The sequence below is a fragment of the Curcuma longa genome, chromosome 2 (assembly GCF_044706935.1).
Source record: "Curcuma longa cultivar G26 ecotype Majalengka, Jawa Barat chromosome 2, ITB_CL_G26_1.1, whole genome shotgun sequence".
Taxonomy (NCBI): Eukaryota; Viridiplantae; Streptophyta; class Magnoliopsida; order Zingiberales; family Zingiberaceae; genus Curcuma; species Curcuma longa.
In genome coordinates this window covers 15,942,565-15,948,564 of record NC_133862.1, presented here as the reverse complement: position 1 = coordinate 15,948,564, position 6,000 = coordinate 15,942,565, and positions in this window count along the sequence as shown.

The window sequence follows — 6,000 nt, the reverse complement described above, 5'->3', positions numbered from 1 at the left end:
TTCCATCTTATAAACTCATGATTCCATGTATTTTCAATGTGGAACTTTAATTGTAATCCCAACATATAACTTTTAAGATAGTATTGGTGAAGGAAACTATTAATGTAATTAGTATATATACACCTTAAGAATTAGATGAACACACCAAATTTATATTTTGGGATGACTTAGATGAGGTATTACAAAATATTTCGCCAACCGAAATAATTTTAATAGGAAGATATCTAAATGGGTATGTAGGAGTGAAAAATGAGGAATATGAGGGTGCAAGTGATAAAATCCGTTCTAACATTGAGGACCCTCAAAAGAGTTCACCGCTTCTGAGTAAGTTTGGGGATCACTTTCTAACATGAAAGTGATAAAATCCGTTCTGAAGGATTTTTCTATCCGAGCTCGTTTACTCTGTCTAAGCTCAACCTCAATTGGTTCATCTACTTCTTCTTCCTCTTGTGATTCATATATCCGTTTTGAGGAACTTCCTTGCTCTCGGATCTTATAAGGAAACACATGATTGAAGAATGAAGCATTTCTTGATTCAATAATCGAGTTCTTGTGTATCTCCGATGCTTGAGATTCATACACAAGGAATTGGTAGGTACAACTGTTATGTGCATATCCTATAAATATGTAATCAACAGTTTTTGGTCCTATCTTGATCCTCTTTGGATCAAGCACCATTACTTTGGCAAGACACTCCCACACTCGTAAGTATTTATAGGATGGTTGTCTTCCTTTCCACAACTCATAAGGGCTCTTTTCTATTTTCTTTCGGGGAACCTTATTTAAAAGGTAGTTAGCCGTTAACATTGCTTCCCCCCACATGTACTCTGGTAATCCAGAGCTCAATAAAAGAGCATTCATCATCTCTTTCAGAGTACGATTCTTTCTCTCAGCAACACCGTTTTGCTGAGGAGTATAAGGAGTTGTTGTTTCATGTCTAATTCCATGTTCAGCACACAACTCAACAAATAGTGATACATATTCACCACCTCGACTACTTCGAACCACCTTAATTTTCTTATTAAGTTGGTTTTCAACCTCATTCTTATAGAGAACAAATTTCTCTATAGCTTCATCTTTACTTTTGAGAAGATATACATAGCAATACTTTGTGTTATCATCTACAAAGGTGATGAAGTATTTATTCTCATCACGTGTTAGTGTGCCTTTAAGGTCGCATACATCGGTGTGGATTAAGCGAGTGGTTCACTGCTTCTTTCAATATGTTGAAAGGATGACCTTATCATTTTTACTTCAACACAAATCTCACATTTGCGTTTTGGGTCAAGGTGGAGTGTAGATATGCTTTTCATATTAATTAATTTGCGCAGTACATCGTAGTTAACATGTCCTAGTCTACCATGCCACAAACATAAAGACTCAAGCATATAAGTGGAAGAGCTTTCATTCTTATTAATTTTTGACCGAATAGCCATTACACTGAGCTTAAATAGCCCATCAGTTACATAGCCCTTTCCTACAAACACTCCATTCTTGGATAGAACAACTCTATCCGACTCACATACAATGCGAAAACCATGCTTGCTTAAAAGTGATCCGGAGACCAGATTCTTCCGAACCTCCGAAACATACAGCACATTGTTCAGAGTGAGCTCCTTGCCTGAGGTCATCTTCAGCACCACTTTTCCTTGGCTCATTACGTCCGAGGTTGCTGAGTTCCCCATGTACAGCTTCTCCCCTTTGACTTCTTCAAAGTTATGGAGCAGCTCCTTGTTGCAGCAGACATGTCTGGTAGTACCAGTATCCATCCACCATTGTCGAGGGTTTGAACATACCAAGTTCAGCTCGGTGATCACAGCACAGAGGTCGTCCACCTCTAGTCCCTCGTTCATGTTGGCCTCCTGCTTCTTCTTTGGCTTTCTGCACTCCGAAGATTTGTGACCGATTCGGTCACAGTTGAGATATTTCCCAGAGAACTTCTTGGATATGCCTTCTCTGGGCCCAATTTTGGAAGACTTAGAATTCTTCCGTTTCGAGCTTTGACCGTGCTCGACCACGTTGGATTTTATAGTAGCCTAAGAGAACATCTTTCTCTCGGAACTCTTATTGTCTTCCTCGATTCGGAGTCAGACAATAAGGTCCTCCACATTCATCGCCTTTCGCATATGCTTCAGGTAATTCTTAAAGTCCTTCCAGCCAGAAGGGAGTTTCTCTATAATTGCTGTCACTTGGAAGGTCTCACTTAGCACCATGCCTTCCGAGTGGATCTCATGCAAGATCATCCGAAGCTCCTGGACTTGGCTGATTACCGTCTTGGAGTCAACCATCTTGTAGTCCAGGAATCGGCCCATAATGAATTTTTTAGCCCCTGTATCTTCTGTCTTGTACTTCTTGTCCAGGGACTCCCACAACTCCTTAGCCATTCTTTTCATGCTATACACAGCGTATAGCGAGTCGGCAAGGTCATTGAGGATGTAGTTTCTGCATATAAACTCAAAATGATTCCAAGCTTCCACTATAGTTTCATCCTCAACATGCTCGGGAGATTCCTCAGTCAAGAATCGAGCCAGATTTAAAGTGGTCAGATAGAAAAGCATCTTCTGCTGCCAACGCTTGAAGTTCAACCCAGTGAACTTCTCTGGTCTTTCCCCATGAGCGATTGGAACATTACCAATCGGGGCGGAGGGGGCCGTCACAAGTTGAGTCTATTGCACTTCAATTTTTTCTGTGGCCATCTCAACAGAACATGAATCTGTTTTAAGATTGTTGGACAATCTTTGCCGGAGAGATTAATTCTTTACTGAATTAAATTACAAGACAAATCAACTTATCTTGTAGAGATAGCTTGAACTAATAATTTCAAGCTGCCAGTAGGGGCTGGTGTTTTCCCGATCATCGGTGTTGAGTCAACCAAATGGTCTAGTTGTCGATTGCCGAGAGCCGAGTTGGCAAGTGCCGAGTGGCCAACTGCTAAGAGTCGAGAGTCGAGTGGCCGAGACGCCGAGACATCGAGTGGCCGAGACGCTGAGACACCGAGTGCTCGAGTGGGCGACATCGAGTGGGCGAGATGGCGAGTGCCGAACGTCGAGTGGCTGAGACGCCAAGAGCCGAGACGCTGAGTGGCCGATGTCGAGGTCTGCGTTCAACACAATTTCCTTAAAATAGATTCGTTCCCTCCGGTGGTGCTTAGAGGTCACAACGGACGTCTATTTCCTAGGATACAACGACAGAACCGCGCTGACCACCAAACACAGGCAGATCGCGGTGAACTGAGATAGTACCCGAACGCTATCACGACAGAGAGAAAGAAAAAGGGGACTATAGGTGGATTTGCTTCGAATTGCTTCTCTTTGCTCAAGACTTGGAGTCTTATATAGATTCTCTCATCTATACGTTGCATTCATGCCATTAAATTACATTCATGCATTCATGAATCCATACATTTATGCATTCAATTACATCAACGTTCATGCAACATTAAATTGCATTAGTTGCATACTTATCATTTGAGCAAAAATATTTTCAAGTGGTAAAATGTTGGTTCATTCGCTTGGACAAATTTTGTTCTAATCGGTCTGACATTCGACGCGCGCAGGTCGCGCTCGCAAATAAGTTGCCTTGTGGATAGTGCAATTCGGACTCTGGATTTACACCTCCCCCTGCGCACCCACGTGTAAGAGAAAGTCTCTCCCCATGCATTTGTTCACAACATCAATGCTTGTAACACAATATAAACCAACAACTAGGCATTGAAACTTCCAATGTAGGACTATATTCCCATTCACAAAGAGTCTCCTCCTTCCACCACTTTATTCAAATTTCTAACATAGTGTGTCATCATTTGCAGTGACATCAACAACACCAAATATGGAAGGAGTGGATTTTGGCCTCTAGCTAAGGTGTTAAAGCCTACTAATGGTGCTTCCATGGTCGTTCATTGAGCCCAATCCCCAACCTCGTATGATGTTGATATGTTGTTAATTATGATGTAATTGTAGTTTATTTGCTTATATTTTGTTGTTATTTAGCCATATAAAAATGTATATTCATCAAGAAAATCATTTACTATGGTCAATTCCGTCGTTAATTAGTTGCTAAAAGAATTTAACAAACAATTTGGTCGGTTGCTATGATTTTGATTACTAATAGTTAACGATCAAAATTTTTAATTTGGTCGCTAATTTAAGAATCGAAATTTTAAATTGGATCGTTAAATTTAAAGACATTAATAAAATATATTATTGTATCTAACAAAATTTATTTAAAATTTTTAAATTTGTCATCACAACAATCTTCATAGATCTTAATTTGCATCATTATCTAGGACAAAAACTCCATGAAAATACAAATTGTGATCGAATATTCCATCACAAACAATTATTGCAATCTAGTTTGCGATAAAAAGTTCTATTGTAGAAGTGTGACAATAAAAAATTCTCATGGAAAAGCCTTGTGTGACAATAATATTTGCAACGGATTTTACAAGTGTGGATTTTCACTGCCAAAGTTCTTCTATGATCGCTTCAGAGCATTTGTTGTGGTTTTCGCCGTTGTAGAAAGCAAACTTATTCTTATTTCTAGTGCTGCTAGTGCTAGTACAACATGTATGTTGAAAATTAGCTCTACTCTATTTTGAATAGTTATGTTTTTTCATTCAGTGTAATATTTATTTTTATTCTGAAAAACATATTTTCAGTCCTTGTGAGAGATTTGCATCATGTTTCTAGTTTGCGTTTAAAAATTGTAATCGGGATTTATTTTGTTTCATATAAAGGGAATTCAACAAAATATGTTGTTCTACACTTGTGTTAGTGTTTCTATGATCCATTTTAGCAATGGTATGGGATGGATCATTAATGTGAATTGTCAAAAGAATGTTAACTTTCATGTATATGGAATGGAACTCCCCTAGTCATGGTAACTTTATTAAAATCAAAATTAGGTTGGTGATCTAAGTTTGTGGGTTTTTTATTTGGTCAGGTTTTTCATGAATTTCTTGATTTGGCATTGCTTGCATGAAGAACAGGAGTGTCTTTGCACAACAAGATTTAAGGATTTCATTTTATTTTTTTATTGAATTGGAAGTTACATTTCATTTCAATTCATATATAATTCCTCATTGTTGTCACGTTATGAATAGAAGGATTTCACTGAGAGTCAAGGTTGAAAAAACAATCATGCATTGCCACTATGTGGCTTAAAAGACATTGGCAAACTACTCATATTAATCCTAATTTTTTCACTAATGCTCAATCTAGGCATAGTGGTGGGATATTGATCAACAAGATTTATAGTATGACATTGGAAGTTGATTCACTCCCAATGAAAAGTTTCAAAGTTTGCCAAGTTGAGGAATGATTAATTTCCCCCATTTATTATGAACATTGATCGACTAGGGATGTATTTAGTTGGACTTATAGTGCACTTTTGAGTTCCTAACTAGTCCAAATATTTAAAAAGAGGAGTTGACCAACTACTACTCTAGGATATGAGTATTTAAGCTAGTAAACATCTAGATATTGACCTTTGGTGTTAGTTAATTGTGGTGATGCAAGATGATAAGATTTCAAAGCATTAAGAGTTTATGAGTGTTCTTGTGGGAAAACTAGCAATGAATTGAGATTTCTTAAATAAGGTGGAAATCTCTTGCTCGATTTCTTCCTTGATTATTGCTATATTGCTCACTTCCTTATATATCACCCTTTGTTCGTTGTTTTGTTAAGATGTTTTGTTTTGAAAAGAGGACTTTGATGACTTTTTAAAAGATCACTTGTTAAAAGCATTGACTATGATTTTTCTTGTTTGCGATACAAGGGCATGTGGTACTTTTTTATTTATTTATACTATTGAGATGAATATTAGTTAGCAATTCCTGCAAATATTTCTTTACATGTGGAATCGAAATTATATAAAATGTTCTATTAATGAATTGAAACACATAAAAAAGTGGAGAGGCTTTCCTTTTTGTTGTTGTTTACCCTTTTAAATTGAGTCATTTAAAGATATTCAAGAAATGAACTTACCTTGAATCATTGTTAC